The 18,062-nt window shown below is 32.7% G+C and overlaps 1 non-coding gene across 1 annotated transcript; it reads left to right on the forward strand.

Moving 5' to 3' along the window:
- Window positions 1-6,071: 6,071 nt before the first annotated feature.
- TRNAT-AGU (transfer RNA threonine (anticodon AGU)) lies at window positions 6,072-6,145 on the forward strand. Its single transcript has one exon. It is a non-coding gene; the product is annotated as a tRNA-Thr (tRNA).
- Window positions 6,146-18,062: the final 11,917 nt, after the last annotated feature.

The raw sequence follows: 18,062 nt of genomic DNA on the forward strand, positions 1-18,062 counted from the left end.
GCCTACACTTAGGCATAATTTTGAACATATTTGTCTTTGCATATATGCTTGATTACAATTATTGAAGTGTTGTACACTAAGTTTACTACATTTCCATAATTCCAAAAATTGTCTCATAGACAATTTTGAAGGCAATCATGTTCACTATGCAATCTCGGTTGCATATCGTAACAAGAGTTCAATAATACTGTATAATTTTTTTTTTAATACGTGACTATATCTAATATAGTATTGTTTTCTCCTCTTACATCACAATTTTACAAAATTGTATTATGTTGAGAGTTGGAAATAAATTCCACCTTCTATCAACTAATTTTAGTACACAATGTTCTCGTACTATTGACAGATGTCCTTCTCGTACTATCAACTAAACCTTAAACCCTAAACCCTAATACCTACCACCAAGAAGGAAAATATAAACTAACTAAATCTAGTGAATAAAATAAAATATACTACTATTCAAATTTAAAATATCTAATATATATTCCCTAACTAATATATTCTTCAAATATTAAATGATTAGATATATTCCATAACTAATTCAAACTAGAAAGAAGTTTGCACTAAATTCTGACATCTACATCATCAAGTATTTTTCAAGAATTACATATCAAGTATAATGAAAAACAAATCTTGGTAGTAGATCTTATATCAGCTATAAGGGGTGTCATCTAGTCTCCACAAAAAATCTAGTAAATCATTTAGTTTTTTTTCCATAGAGTAATTTGGAAAATTTCTTTCACTATAAGCTAGGAACTATTTCCTATCAATAGCTTTGGTCATAAAATTTTTCTTAAATTTTATAATACTTAATTTGGAGATCATTTAAATAATTATCTAAATTTAGCTTCTATGGACTTAAACATCTCATATGTTTTTTGTCATTTTCTTATCTTTTAGTCATGACATCCAACCTATCAACTAGAAGATATGAACAAAGCTTTCTCATCACCTTTGATTCATCAATCATGTGCTCTTTGAATAATTCGATTCACATTGACAATAGGTCTTGAGAACATTGCAAAATAATTTTTTCAATATTATTTTTTCATCATAGTGCTAATATTATTTTTTCAAGTATTAAAATTTTCTCAATATGACTTATCAGTAGTGAAAATTAAACAATGGAGATGTTGAACATTATATTTGAAATATATAAAATATTATTTAATTACAAACAATCAACTATCCATTCAATTTGAGCATGAGAACAAACAATTTTATAAAATGAACCCTATAAACAATTTCTAATGCTATGGTACTTTAGTGATTTAGAACAAGTGCAGCCGTAGGGTAGGTCAAGTGTTCCTTCACTAAACTGAGACAATCTCAACCAAACATTATATCAGAATAACTCTTATTCCTATAATATTTAATTACCATTAGTTCGGTCAAGAACATCATTAACAACCTTAATGATCTATTCGTAAATGTAACCCATCATTTTAGATCTTGTAATTTTATACCAACAAGTGCCACCGTAGGGTAGGTCAAGTATTGGAAATATAATTACTATCTTATCCTTCTCAAGAGTTCACCATGATATTGACCCATGCAAACACCTTCCGCATGGGGACGGTCCAAAAGCCGCCATGAGGCCCCGCATGGATCTCACGTTATGAACCAATGATGGAGACCATAGGATATGTTGACACATTTCCTTCTCTCATTTACTATAAATACTTTCTCAAGATTCACCTTGATATTCACTCATGCAAACACCTTCGGTGGGGGGATGGTTCAAAAGCTGCCACGAGGTCCCGCATGAATCTCACGGTGTCAATCAATAATAGAGAAGGTAGGATATCCTGACATGTGTCCTTAATATCTTTATATTGACAGATGTCCTTCTCCACCTAAGTATTTTGAAATAGGGTTTTCTATTACTCAGAAAAATTAGACTAATCTCATTTATCTAAGTTTCCAATCTACCCTTTCATAACCCTTATGTTGGTTGGATTGCTTTTAATGTGAATTGCCAAGTTTTTAAACTATTAAAAAAAACTAATCACATCGTGAGCTTGCTTAATGAAATTAAATAAAATTTGACTAATTCAACTCCCAAGTCGGTTCCGAGGTATAGGTGTTCCATTTCTGTCAGCTTAAATACCTTAGCCTAGTCAGAACCTTCCTTAGACAGAGTTCCCTTGTAGTCAATTTTTTATTTAAAATTCATTCCTCTTTAATTAACTATTAATTACAAGATTAATGAATGAATTAAACTGTCTTTAGGATCCTATTGAAAACTAATTCCCTTCGGGAATAATCTTAAAAATCTAGCATTTTAAACCCTTTAAAATTAAATTTAATAGATTACTCAAATTCTAATTATATTATAACAAACCATAATGGTATTAGGTAAATATCATGCATTCAATTTAAGAAATAAATATCCTAATTTAATTTCCAAGCATAACAATTATACTCAAATGCATATGGAAAATACATCCTAATTAAGAAATCATCTTATTTCTATAAGAAAACAACCTAATAAAAAAATTTCAAATATAACATTTATATTTAAAAAAACAATTAAAATGCATGATTATGCTTAACCTATAATAGGATTTTAAACTAAATGACATACCAGATGCATTTAATCAATCAATTTAAAACATAGAATATATGCATAATTACATTTAAAAAAAAAAATCAAAATTGACCGGGCATGTCAGGCATATCCTAGAAATTGAAAATGAATTAAATTACAATAATTTAGATGGAAGACATATCTTGATTTTCAAGATCTTTTATGTTTGGAACAATTCCAAATATAATAAAACTAGATTTTAAGATCTTTCCTATGGTAACCAATTCCAAATCTAATAAAATTAGGATTCGAGATTTTTACGATTGATGGTGTTAATATAACACATGCGGAAGCAATTTGGATCTTAGGCACTTTTAGAACATCAATTATAGTAAATAACTAGCATGTTCATAAGTATTAAAACTTAATGAGTTTGAATACTAACCTTTTGTAGTTCAAATTCCTTTTTCCTCACGAACCGGTTTCGAACCACCACTAGTGTCTTCTCCACTATCCTACGGCCTTAGAACGGGATTGTGGAATCCGGTGAGTGACTAGACTTGGGAGGGATTTTTTATATATGAAGAGAGTGTTTGTGAGAGGTTTTTTCTCAAGGTTTTTCACCTAGAAGAAGAAGATCTTCCATGTACCATGATCACTCTATTTAAAGAGTCATGTTTGCATGTTCATGCAAATTTGAGATCACCAAATTTTGACACTCAAAAATCCACTCAAATGTTTGGGATTATGTGGCAAGCATGCATGTTTGAGTTAACCAAATTTTGACACTCAAAATTCGACTCAAAGGTGTGGGGTTTATTTGGCAAGCATGCAAGTCTGGTTAAACCAAATTTTGACACCTCAAAATTCCACTAACATGTATTTTTCCAATTAAATGAAGTCAACTTCATTTTAATTTAACAATTAATTTGAAAAATTAATTTCAAATTAAAGTAACATTTAAACTATTTAATTAATATTTAATATTAATTCAAATGCCAATCTCAATCAATTCAGACACATAATTGATTAAGATATTTAAATCTTATTTAAATATCTCAGATTCTCTCTTTTTGTTCAATTCATAAATAAAACAAAAATGCAGTTAAATATATCGTATATATGTAGCGCATATTCCCTAATTTGAATTCGAACACTTCGAACTCACTCGTCATACTGTTCTATGGTTTAGTCCGATATGAGCTAGCAGAGGGACCTAATGGACCTATAGATCATGGGCTCCAACGATCCAAGATTAACCTGTTAAACTCATTAACCTAGTTAACTAACATTCGTTAACTACTAGGACACTCCACTATAGCCTAGTAGTTGCACTCCCCTCAGTATAGATATATTTTTGTCCATTTGATATAACCATGATTAGTAAGTCGATCCTTCACAGGTTGTTCGTAACTAGAGCTTGGTCAATTTACCGTTTTACCCCTAAAGTTACTTCTTGTTCCTTATGCCTCACTGATCCTCTAATGAACAATTGGTTTGTGGTCCAACCAGTAAACCGAATCCCTCTCAGGCCAATGAGAGGGTGGGGCCCCTTGTTCAAGACCTAGAGTCAGTGCTTAAGGGAACTACCTCTCTTCTATCCCTAAAAGTGGGTAGGAGTGAATTCCATCTTGCACCCCACGTCCCCAACCATTCACCTAGTCTTACCCCTGAAATGGGAGGCCTATTGAGTCAGCGAACTAGAGCCACTCTCACCCATGCAAATCTAAGGATAATTCCAAATAAACAGGAGTTCATGGTTAGCTCAGGATTAAAACCGAGTTACCTAGGTTATCGAATGAAAAGAAAATCAGTCTCAACAGTAAACGACATTATAAAGTGAGAGTGGTTTTCTTCATGGTCCGATCTTATGCAATACTCTTTGCATAGGACGCCCCCACTCACATGTCTCCACATGTACAATTTAGTGATCACATTGTTTATATCATATACAAAAGTGGGCCGCATCCATAGTGTCCCCAGAATAAAGTACTCAGCCTTATCCTTATACTATAGATCATTTTGACTATATACTTGAACTTGATCCACTCTTATGTCTCTACATATAGTTCAAGTAATCATACTATAGCCAGAGCATTCTTAGTTTATTGGATTTAGATTAATGATAGTAAAGTTCACTTTATTCAATGACAATCTTTATTGAATAAACAACAATAATAACTTTATTGAAAATAGAATATGTTTTTGTTTACAAACTATGAGTTTTAGGACATAAAACCCAACATCGATATGTAACTATTCCATATGTAATAAAATTAGGGTTTGAGATCTTTCTCGTATGGAACTATTCCATATGTAAAAAAAATTAGGATTATTTCCTGGTTGGAACAATTCCAAATAGAGAACTTTTCCTATTCAAACAATTCTAAATATACATATTTTACTTTTAGAATAATTCTTAAGGTAGATTTTTTTTAAAATTTTTTTTGGAACAATTCCAAATGTAGTAAAATTAGTCTTTCAAAACTCTAAATTGTACCGCAAATGGATGAACGTCGTCATGGCCGCCGCTGTCACTTTTCAATTTACAATGAATCTAACCGTATACATTTGTCTAACAAATCGGTAAATCTAATGCCAAAAACAATCAATTTTACAAAACAATATTACATATATCTTATATATGAGAAATCAAATACCCACTATACTACTTTTAATTCAAAATAAAAATCAATAGGCTCTATACCAATGGAAGGGAACGAACTCTTCAATGTTCCCCCAATCTTGTTCTCTCGTTACATGAACTAGGCATATTTAAATATACATTTTGATTCTTGCTCCGAGTTTATCACATTGCTTGTAAAGTTTTAAACTCGCACAAATTTTTTTGTAACTGTTTTTTCTGTTAGTTGTTCTTTCATTTTCATGCATTGCATAGTGTATTTGAGTCACTCTCGATCTTTCGATGCCTCAAAATTCGGGGTGTAACAAAATAGGTCTCTTAGGTATGTATTTCATAATACAATTTTACATACAATGTATATCCTAGTCGTTTTTCTTTTTTCCTTTCATAAAGTTAACATGGAATCAAAAACCTAAGATATAGTGTTCGAGTATTTGTTTGGTTGTCGTTTTAGTCTTCGATACATATTTTTTTCAAGTTGCACTCGTAACTTAGTTGGTTAGAGCACTTGTTTCGCAAGCGAGAGGTCTTGAGTTCAACTCTCAACAAGAGCACAAATAAATTCAATGTTGTTAGACTGAATTCTAAAAGTTTAGCCTAAAGGGTCATTTTATATAAAACAAAATAATACAATTTTAATATTAGATTGAATTCCAAGAGTTCCATAACATATCTATTTCGTAATACAATTTTATTTGATTTGGGTTTACATTATAAAGACAAATTAGTATTTTGCTTATTTTTCTCATTCCTATAAATATATCTCTTTGGTTTGTATTTTATGATACAATTCTATGTACCGTGTATTGTAGTAGTCTTTTCCGTTCTCTTCCCTAGTTGCTTGGGTGTTTATTCGTTTTGGCGATTCAAGAATTAGTATGTTTTTAGTTTCAAGTAGCTCTTGTAGTTTAGTTGGTTAGAGCACCTGTTTAGTAAGCGGGAGGTCTTGAGTTCAACTCTCAATAAGAGCATTAGTGCCCTCTAGTATGTTTCCAATAGACCTTGCTCCCCACAATAGCAATTAGTTGTTTAGGTCTAGAATGATACATTGAATAGAGAATATTTTATTCGGTCGAGGATTATCCATCATATTTCCTGGCAACAAAACATAAAAAAATGCTATTTTAAGTGAAAGATAACACATTATTTTAGTCTTCCATACATAGTTTTTTGAAGTGGCTCTTGTAGCTTAGTTGTTATTTTAGTCTTCCATACATAGTTTTTTGAAGTGGCTCTTGTAGCTTAGTTAGTTAGAGAGGTCATTTCGTATCAGAGCTTTATGTTCTAGGTAGGCCAGCAAATACAGTATACAAATTATATGTTGCTCAATGGCCATTAGAGACAAAAAGTGAAGAAAATGAAAAATAAAAAGAAAAATTTGACGTGTGTATAGAGACTAAAAAGAAAAATGATTCTAGTTGTTTAGGAGAACAATATTTTGCATACCAAAGGTTCAAATACTTTTCGAAGTGGCTCTTGTAGCTTAGTTGGTTAGAGCGGTCATTTCGTATCCGAGCTTTAGGTTCTAGGTAGGCCAGCAAATACAGTATACAAATTATATGTTGCTCAATGGCCATTAGAGACAAAAAGTGAAGAAAATGAAAAAGAGAAATATTTGACGTGGGTATAGAGACTAAAAAGAAAAATGATTCTAGTTTTTTAGGAGAACAATATTTTGTATACCAAAGGTACAAATGCAGAAACTTGGAAGTAAAAGAATTTTCTTTCTAAGGGGAGCACTCAATCTATGTGTATCTACCTTTTCGGTTGAATTCTTGTCGAAAATTAAAATTCTTATTATAAAGCAAGTTTGAATAATTAATTTCAACTCGTGCCAATATCTAACTCATGGAAAAAAATAAGACCAATGGGCTGCATAGGAAGCGGTACTCCCATTTCACTTTTACATCCATGCATGACCTAAAGATAAAAGGGAAGACCTCGACAAGATTAAAACCACGGAATGAAAATAATTTTAAGTTTGCATTACAAGGAAATCAATTGAATTCGAGGACGAATCCTCTTGAAGAATGGGAGAATGAACGAATAAGGTGTCTTAATTATGCCACAAAAACTTCTTGGTGGATAATAAGATTGTAGGGTATGTGTTTAAATTTAGAGATGTTTTATAGTATTTTTTTCACTTTAGAATATTATATTAAAATTTTAAGTTAAAATTAATTAAGGGTCGTTATGGTATTGATGGACAAGACATTTACAACATTTCAATAGACTATATATTACTTTAAAGGTTTATTTTCAAGGTTATAAATAGTCATTTATGTTATTAGTATGGTACAAAGATTTTGGATATTAGAATGAAAGTTGAATAGTATGTTTCTTTACCCATGAACTTAGTTCTTTTGCATTTCTTGGGTTTAGATTTACGTGTTAGAGTTATGCAAGTAGTCTTGACTGAGTTATTCTGTGAAGGAATCATGAGTTTGTAAATGAGTTTTTTTTTTTATTTTTTCTTTTTACTCTTTATCTTAATCATTGAGGTAATCGGTTCAAAAACTTTCTCTTGGATTGATTGCTTATCGTTTTGTGGTTTCTTCGATAATTTAGATCTAAACATCTTGTTCTTCAACAGAAATATTAGATCGAATTTCAAGATTGAATAGAATAGAGAATATTTCTTTCCGTCAACAAAAGAGGATCGTTCCCCAAATGTCCATTTACAACATGAACGTTATATGTCGTAGGTACCTGTTTATATGTTGAATTCTTGTAACAACTTGAACCCCAACAAAAGCTACAATTAACTTTATTATAATATAAGATTAAAGCCATTTTCGATCTTGCTTCCACTATTGGTACAACAATTGGTATCATAGTTTTGTGGTTGTAGCATTTCGACACACAACAAGTGGTATCAGAGCTTTGAAGGTTGTATTAACTTTATTATAATATAAGATTAAAGCCATTTTCGATCTTGCCTCCACTATTGGTACAACAATTGGTATCATAGTTTTGTGGAGCATTTCGGCACACAACAAGTGGTATCAAAGCGTGGTTGTCGTATTTCGGAAATTCTAAAAGTTTTGACCCCCATCAACCATGAAACGTGCTCACAATCATGTTATGTAGTATGCCATGTAATGTGGGTCATGTGAGACGCCATGTAATGTAAGAAACATATATGCGATGTTAGCACTACTTATGTAATGTCATGTTAGATATGTTAAGGGACCTCATGATGTATGTCACGTGCATCGGGATTCTTCCCCTTTATGTTACGAAAGAATGAAATACGATATTTATGTTTGTCATGATATCATGCGGGCCCTTTTCTGTTCTGTGGTGTTTGGCTACGTGTAACACGTTGTGCTCGACCAAGTCAGGTCCAGGAGGTATGTTTACGAGCTCGCCTGGTGGGTCCATGTACACGTACATGGGTCGTGTGTGAAGGAGTACCACACACCCAACCCTACCCAGAATAGGAAAGCGCCCAAGGCTATGAAAAGTTTATGAAAAGTTAAGGTCCCGCTCATATGTTGCATGTGTTTGCATTCCTAACCCCAATAGTGGGTGACTTACTGATTATTTCATAAAATACTCAAGCCACGTGTTACCTACATTTTTGAGATAAAGACCCTACATTTTTTTCATGTAGAGGCATGGCAACAATGTACGGTTGACCAACATTTTTGAGGTAAAGACCCTACATTTTTTTCTAAAGGCATGGCAACAATGTACGGTTGACCAAGCTTGAAGCTGAGAACACATGTAGGTTGGAGATGGGATATTTTTAGGAGTTGAGCATTGGACTGTTTTAAGTTACCGTAGTATTGCTTTATTTAGATTCATTTTTAAATTCATTTAGCTTTATTTAGATTCATTTTTAAATTCAGTTATTTGAAGGTGGAGATGGGATATTTTTAGGAGGTAAGCCAATGTACGATTGAGGAAGCTGAGAACCCATAAAAGTTGGAGATGGGATATTTTCAGGAGTTTACCCTTCGATTGTTTTAAGTTACATTGATTTATTTTTAAATTCATTTATTTTTAAATTCAGTTATTTGAAACTCTAATTCATTCTTAAATTCAGTTATCTGAAAGTTTATTTTTGGAGATAAGGTTGTTTTGGAGTGGATTCATTTTTAAATTCAGTTATTTGAAAGTTTATTTTTAGAGTTAAGGTTGTTTTAAATTCAGTTATTTGAAAGTCTAGATTCATTCTTAAATTCAATTATCTGAAAGTTTATTTTTGGAGATAAGGTTGTTTTGGATCGGATTCATTTTTAAATTCAGTTATTTGAAAGTTTATTTTTAGAGATAAGAATGTTTTGGATCTATGAATGATTACGAAATAGAAGGTTATTTAGGATGAGCTTACGCTTAATCAGTTATGTATACACGAGTGACGTCACTAATTAGGTTAAAGAAAATTAGGGTCGTTACCGTTGTTAAAAGTTAACTCTTAAGGTTAAATTGGTAATCATCTCCATCGATTAAGCAAATTATGAACTTGTTGTAAATTGTCATAATTTTTTTTTATTTAATTTAGTTATTAACTCTCATCCCATGTATAGCTGTTTTGGTTAAATAAAAATATTAATTTAGTTATTTAATCTTTAACCATTTTAAGTAATATCTTATTTATTTTGGTTATTAATCCTCATTTAGTATATATATAACATTCATATTCTACATGAATTATCCCTATATAAAGGGTTTGTCTAGGAGATTGAGGATATCGGAATTTGATTGAGTTTGTGTGTCACATTGTATTTTGAGTGACATTTTGGAGAAACTTTTTGGTATGAGACTTTGTAGCGTGAGAGTGAAGTATTCACTTGTAAACACTTTGATTATTAGTGATTGGTGGCTATACGTGGATGTAGGGGAATTTCTTGTCTCTGAACCACATAAATCTTTGTCTTTTTGTTTAAATTTTATTAGTTGGTGTTGTGAGTACATTTGATCTTGCTTCCACTATTGGTACAACAATTGATATCATAGTTTTGTGGTTGTAGCATTTCGGCGCATAACAAATGGTATCAGAGCTTTGAAGGTTGTATCATTTTTGTACAAGTGGTATCAAAGCATGGTTGTGATATTTGGGGTATTCTAAAAGTTTTGACCCCATCAACTACAAAACATGCTCACAATCGTGCTTATTTTCTTGAAAATCAATTTTCAAGAATTGTATTTTTCTACTTTCATCCAGATTACTTGTTACAAATGGCAGAATCATCTGATATTAAATCAGGATGTGGATCGAGAATTTTGAGTTTTAATCTTGAAGTAGAAAAATTTGATGGAATCAATAATTTTGGTGTTTGGCGCAAAGTTACTGATTTGTTGGCCATGCAAGACCTTGATGCTTCTCTCGTAGCGGAGATGCCTGAAAACATAATGAAAACATGACAGACGCATAATTATGTATGACTCAAATTTGATCTTGGTTATAACATATGTGAAGATGGAAAGCTCAAAGATTGGAATTGAGAAGTTCAATTGATCCAATTTTGGTTTCTAGAAGATGTAGATGGAAGATTTTCTGTACCAGAAAGATCTCCATGAATCTCTATTGGGGTGAAACCGAATATCATAACCACAGAGCAGCGAAAGCTCAAGGATCGGCAGGCCTTAGGGTTTATTTGGTTGACACTGTCCAAAAATGTGGCGTTTCACATTATCAAGGAGAAGATAATGTAAGTTCTATTGAAGGCGCTATTAAATAGGTACGAAAAACCGTTGAGTATGAACAAGGTGTATTTGATTCGAAGATTTTTCAATCTACAAATGTCTGAAGGTAGATCTGTTGTGGATCATATAAATGAATTCAATATGATTTTAAGTCAACTGAGTTCGGTGGAAATTAATTTTGAAGATTAAATTAAAGAACTGATTTTGATGTCCTCTTTACAGTTGTGGGATACTGTTGTTGTCGCGAACAACCGTTCCCAAATATCTAATAAGTTGAAGTTTAATTAAATTTGAGATTTAGTTCTCAGCGAAAGTATTTGAAAACGGAAAATTAAATTGGAGATTCTTAAGGCAATGCTCTTAGTGTTGATCAAAGGGGAAAAAGTAAATGAAAGAGCCCAAACAAACAAGGACGATGAAAATCAAAGAACCGAAAAAAATCTCCAAACATGCTAAACGTAACGTGTTGCAATAATTCTTATTGTGGACAGCTCGATTGAATCTTGGATTTTGGATTTAGGCGCATTATTCCATTCTACTCTAAGTAAGAAATTGTTTCAAAATTTCAAATCCGAATTTTTTTTTAAGGTGTATCTTGCCGACAACAAAAACCTTGATGATTGAAATGAATGGAGATGTCTGCAAACAAACTCGAGTAAGAAATCAGGACATTAAAGAAGTTTAGATATATTTCTGGTCTCAAGAAGAATATAATCTCTATGAATTAGTTGGATAGCACATGTTATGCACCAGAATTTGGAAAAAGTTCGTGAAAGATTGTGAAGGGTTCCATGGTCAGCACATGACACAAAATTTGATATATACGTAGAGTGCATAAACATGGTTGTCGTAAAGTGGAATCATGAGGGATGATTAGACGGTGAGAACCTACAACCCTGAACCATGAAAGACTCAAGGAGTCAGGAATTATGAGAGTGGAGACTTGAGTCCCTACCAAGACCGCCTAACCACCCTTGAGACCTAGAAGGCCACCTTAGTACCTCAGGATGTAGAAGAAAGATTTCTAAACCGATAGTAGCTGGTATGGCGTTCAACTAGTTTCCACTCTTGTACGATACCATCAAGCGAGGTGTTACATTGGTTAGGATTGTGATACTCAGTGGTAGATTGACTATTCTGCATGGTGGGTCCATCCTATGGTAGAACATTGAACACGCAAGTAGTTAGAGGTTAACCTGCACATAAGATTCTTCCTATCGGAGGATTTCCTATGGGAGGATGTTGATCATGCAGGTTGTTGGGTTTTATGTTCTAAAACTCATAGTTTGTAAATAAAAACATATTCTATTTTCAATAAAGTTATCATTGATGTTTATTCAGTAAAGATTGTTATTGAATAAATTGTATTTTACTATCGTTAATCTAAATCCAATAAACTAAGAATACTCTAGCTATAGTATGATTACTTGAACTATATGTAGAAACATAAGAGTGGATCAAGTTCAAGTATATAGTCAAAATGATCTATAGTACAGGGATAAGGCTGAGTACCTTATCTTGGGGACATTATGGATGCGGCCCACTTTTGTATATGACATAACAATGTGATCACTAAATTGTACATGCGGAGACATGTGAGTGGAGGCGTCCTACGCAATGAGTATTGAATAACATTGGACCATGAAGAAAATCACTCTCACTTTATAATGTTGTTTACTGTTGAGACTGATTTTCTTTTCATTCAATGACCTAGGTAACTCTATCTTAATCCTGAGCTAACCATGAACTCCTGTTTATTCAAAATTATCCTTAGAATTGCATGGGTGAGAGTGACTCGAGTTCGCCGACTCAATAGGTCTCCCATTTCAGGGGTAACACTAGGTGAATGGCTGGGGCGTGGGGTGCAAGATGGAATTCGCTCCTACCTACTTTTGGGGATAGAAGAGAGGTAGTTCCCTTAGGTACTGACTCTAGGTATTAAACAAGGGGCTCACCCTCGCATTGGCCTGAGAGGGATTCGGTTTACTAGTTGGACCACAAACCAATTGTTCATAAGAGGATCAGTGGGACATAAGAAACAAGAAGTAACTTCAAGGGTAAAACAGTTAATTGACCCAGCTCTAGTTACGACGAGTGTTGGTTAACAAGGTTAATGAATTTAACCGGTTAATCTTGGATTGTTGGAGCTCATGATCTATAGGTCCATTAGGTCCCTCTACTAGCTCATATCAAACTAAACCACAGAACAGTGTGACGAGTGGGTTCGAAGTGTTTGAATTCAAATTAGGGAATATGCGCTACATATATACGATATATTTAACCCTTTTTTTGTTTTATTTATGAATTAAATAAAAAGAGAGAATCTGAGATATTTAAATAAGATTTAAATATTTTAATCAAATATTTGTCGAAATTGATTGGGATTGGGATTTGAATTAATATTAAATATTAATTAAATGGTTTAATTAATCATTTAATATTACTTAATTTGAAATTAATTATTCAAATTAATTGTTGAATTAAAATGAAGAAAGTAAGAAGGTTGGCTTCACTCCATCGAAGAATCCATGTTTGAGTTAGTGGAATTTTGGGATGTCAAAATTTGGTTTAACCAAACTTGCATGCTTGCCAAATAAACCCACAGACAAATTTGAGTATTATTTTGAGTGTCAAAATTTGGTAAACTCAAACTTGCATGTTTGCCACATAATCCCAAACATTTGAGTGGAATATTGAGTGTCAAAATTTTGTGATCTCAAATTTGCATCAACATGCAAACATAACTCTATAAATAGAGTGATCAAGGTACATGAACTTCTCCCTTCCAAAAACCATGAGAAAAACTCTCACAAACTCTCTCTTCATATATACTAAATCCCTCCCAAGTTTAGTCACTCACCGGATTTCACAATCCCGTTCTAAGGTCGGAGAATAGTGGAGAAGACACTAGTGGTGGTTCGAAACCGATTCGTGAGGAAAAAGGAATTTAAACTACAAAAGGTTAGTACTCAAACATCTTGAGTTTTAATACTTATGAACATGCTAGTTATTTACTATAATTGATGTTCTAAGAGTGCCTAAGATCCAAATTGCTTCCTCATGTGTTATATTAACATCATCAATAACTTTTCGAGCTGGCTTGTATCGAAAAGTAGCACGCCCCAACCTTGGGCGATCTCATGGCCTGTGCGACGGGTTTGCCAGTTCACTCCTCCATCGACGACAAGCAGGCTGACACTCACCATGTTCCTCACCTGGTACAAAGTTATATGTCGTAGCGCCTCATCCTTAGATGTCGGATACCGCTATGAAGGTTAAATCTTCTGCCCAAGTGTGTGTACCAAGACTGTGAAACTCTAGAGCCTATAGAGTAAGCTGGTGGTTCCCTACTCTGACATGGATGCGATAAGAGCCTATAAGTATGTTGCTTATTGAATATATTTATACTCATTCCTATTTACATTTCTTTTTCAGGTCCGTGAAGCTACAGATCGTGGCGATAAGGTTCTCGGGAGCTTAGAAGTCACAGAGGAATTGTCGACTTGAGGTGTTTTTGATATGAACCAAGAGACATCAATCATACAATATACTTCAATGTAGCATGAACTGAAACATCTTTTGATAATTTTGACAACCTAAGGCAAGAACACTTGATTGAGATTCGAATCACTCCACAAGCAAGATCGATCATGTCTAGCTTGAATGACTCTTGTTGATCAAATATCTCAAACACTTATTTGAGATTCGAATCACTCCACAAGCAAGATTGATCATGTCGAGCTTGAATGATTCTACATGCAATCTAAACTACATAGAATTGCAAAGAAACTTAGCCATTGGCTAAAGAAAAGCACAAATGCTTCTTTCTATATTTCCCAAGTCTACTTACAAATACAACATACATGGCTTTATATAGCCTCAAAATGAAACTATTAAAGACATTCCAAGAGTTGTAACATTCATACTTAATGGCGATAATTAACCATTATGTAATTGTAACCTAAAGTAAATTAAAAGTCTTAAATAACAATCAAACTTCATTCCTCTTCAATGTGGCATGAATTGCTTGATAATTTTGACAACATTTTCTTCACATCTTCATTGAAGTATATTGTATGATTGATGTCTCTCGGTTCATATCATTCTCCACTTCTTCAAGAGGATTCGTCCTCGAATCTATTTGTGAAACTTTGCTGCAAAAAAAAAAAAAAAAAAAAAAAAGATATGGAAATATAGACGACCTCGCAACACTCTCTCACGTGTATACACTCAAGGAATTTTAGGCCACTCTGTTTGCACTCATTTACACAAATGAAGCTCTCATTCTCACCTCTCAAATTTTTTTAGTAGAGCCCAGATTGGATTTTTTTTATTTTGGGTCGATTAAAAACTATAAAGATAAAAACAAATTGAAAATAAACGCAAAGGAAACATATATCCGATCTTGAGCCTGAAGCTCTGATACCAAATGATATGATAAGGAATCAACTACAAGGGGAGTAAGATTCGGATTACCTTGTTGATCGAATATCTCAAGTCAAGAACACTTTGTTTGAGATTTGAATCACTCCACAAGCAAGATTGATCATGTCTAGCTTCAATGATTCTTGTTGATCAAATATCTCAAGACAAGAACACTTGATTGAGATTCGAATCACTCCACAAGCAAGATTGATCATGTCGAGCTTGAATGATTCTACATGCAACCTAAACTACATAGAGTTGCATAGAATGATATGAACCAAGAGACATCAATCATACAATAACTCTAAATTACTCTAAATTGCAACCCACCCAAAATTTACAACAATCAAACTTCATTCTTCTTCAATGTAGCATGAATTGAAAAATCTTTTGATAATTTTGACAACCTTCTCTTCATATCTTCATTGAAGTATATTGTATGATTGATGTCTCTTGGTTCATATCAGTTTTTCTAGACTACGTACATATAGTTGTCACTTAATACATGTCATATTTGTTGGAATTTATGCCCTAAAGCCTCGTAATTAATTATTTAGTTTTTAACAATAATTTTTATTAGTTTATTTGTAATTTAATTGTTATCCATGGTATGAAAATCCAAGGTTATTAATGTAATCTTGAACCGTATTTGGTTGACATACAAGAGGATCGTGTTCAAGTAATAACCTAAAAAGTCTATAGTATATGGATAAAGTTGGATGCCTTATCTTGGTAACACTATTGATACGACCCACTTTGTAATGGTTACAAATGATTTGATTCAAATCGTTCATATGGAGACATGTAAGTGGGGCTACCCTATACAATGAGTTTGTATAAGACTGGACCAATAAATGTTTAATCTCTCTTTATAAATCCGTTAATTGAGAAGATTAATATTTCACACAATGATCATATGCGAGTCGATCTTAATCCTGAGTGAGTTATGAACTCCTGCCAGTGAGGGCTTGTTCTTTAATTTACATGGGTGAGAATGGCTCTTTAGGCCGATTCAATGTGCCTACAATTTTAAGGACTTGACCAATCAGGGAGTTTGAAACATAATATCATGAGATGAAATTCACTCTTTTCCAGATGAGGAAACTAGATGAGTTGTTCTCTTAAGTACTGATTTCGGGACTTGAACAATGGGGCCCCACCTTCTCTCTGGGCCAAGAGGGACTTGGTTTATGATTGGATCATAAACAAATTGTTTATTAGAGAATCAGTGGTACTTAAGTTGAAAAATGTAATTACAGGGGTAAAACGGACTTTTGACCCAGCTACAATTATGAACAACTCATGAAGGATCGACTTGCTTGTAATGATTATATCAATGGAAATAACTTGTCCTACAGTACATAAGAGTGCAACTCTAGGTCTATAGTGGAGTGACCTATAGTTAATGAATGAAAATTGATTAATTAAAGAGTTTAATTAATTAATTTTGTATCGCTGGAGCTTATAATCGGTAGGTCCATAAGGTTTTCTTGCTAGCTCATAGCAACGTTAAAGGTTCAATTTATTTGAAAGAATATTTGAAGTGTTCAAATTGATATTTAAAATAATTAGATATATTAAATATAAAGGGGAAAATAAATTTAATTTGAAGTGTCAAACTAATATTTATATATTAGATAAATATATTTAATTTGAAGGTTTCAAATTAATATTTAATATATTAAATATATTTAAAAAGAAAAATATATTTATTATATATGATACCATTAAATTGATATTAATTTAATATATATTAGGATATCTTATAATATTTAAATATAGTTTAGATGAGGTATTATATCCTAATAATATTAAATATGTAATTATATTATTTGCAAACATTCTCAGAGTCATAACAGACCAATCTCTCCCCCTTTCTTTGGAGAATGAAATTACATCTGGAGAGATTTTTCCAAACTGATTACATCTTAGGAGACATGAACAGGATTACATCTCAAAAAAAAAAAAAAAAAAAAACAAGAACCCCTTAAACGGATTAGTGTAATGTCCCATGAACAGGATTTGAACCAAATTTTTTAGTATGAATTTGACACCCAATGGCTCCAGCATTTTTCGACATCTTTTGCAATATGACCATATTATTTACTCCTCATGAAGTGTTTCTAAGAAGGAAAATTATTCTTACGGATCAACATGAGTTGTTTTTAGCATATTTTGCTTTACCCACATGTTTGTTAAGACAATTTCAAGAGGTAGCCAAACATAATATTATTCGAAACTAAACACGCTTAACTTTTGAGTCTTATGATTGAACCACCAAAAGTAGGCAACGTGATTTTTAGAGATAGTTTTCACTCCTAGGAACAATTTAAAACAAGTAACTAATGTGACCATATCATTGAAGATGCAAGGAATTGTGGGGGCCATCAGATGCCAAATTTGGATTCCAAATCCTGGTCCAAATTTTAGGCATGAGATTACATCTTAGGAGGCATGTGAGTAAGGAAAAAGCATGCTACAAAAATTGGTGTTGGTTTGTGTGGATAGTTTTCACTCTTATAAGCAATTCAAGATAAGTTGGTAATGTAGGTATGTCATGGTAGATGCAGGGGAACGTCAAGGGTATCAGTTGCTAGTTGCTGAATCCAAATTTGAAATCGTGGTCCAAATCTTAGCATGGGTACCATTTGCCATTTCCAAATGGCTTAGTTCCTTTTTTTTTTTTTTAGATATTATTCTAAACATAAAAATCAAAAGATTTAATTATGTAATAAGGGTTGTTTGAGTTAAATAAATTTATGATCCAATTAACTTACTTAGGCCTCAAAGATATCTCAACTCGACCCA

This window comes from Cucurbita pepo, unplaced genomic scaffold (genome assembly GCF_057944985.1).
Source record: "Cucurbita pepo subsp. pepo isolate OVF unplaced genomic scaffold, ASM5794498v1 scafford_17, whole genome shotgun sequence".
NCBI lineage: Eukaryota > Viridiplantae > Streptophyta > Magnoliopsida > Cucurbitales > Cucurbitaceae > Cucurbita > Cucurbita pepo.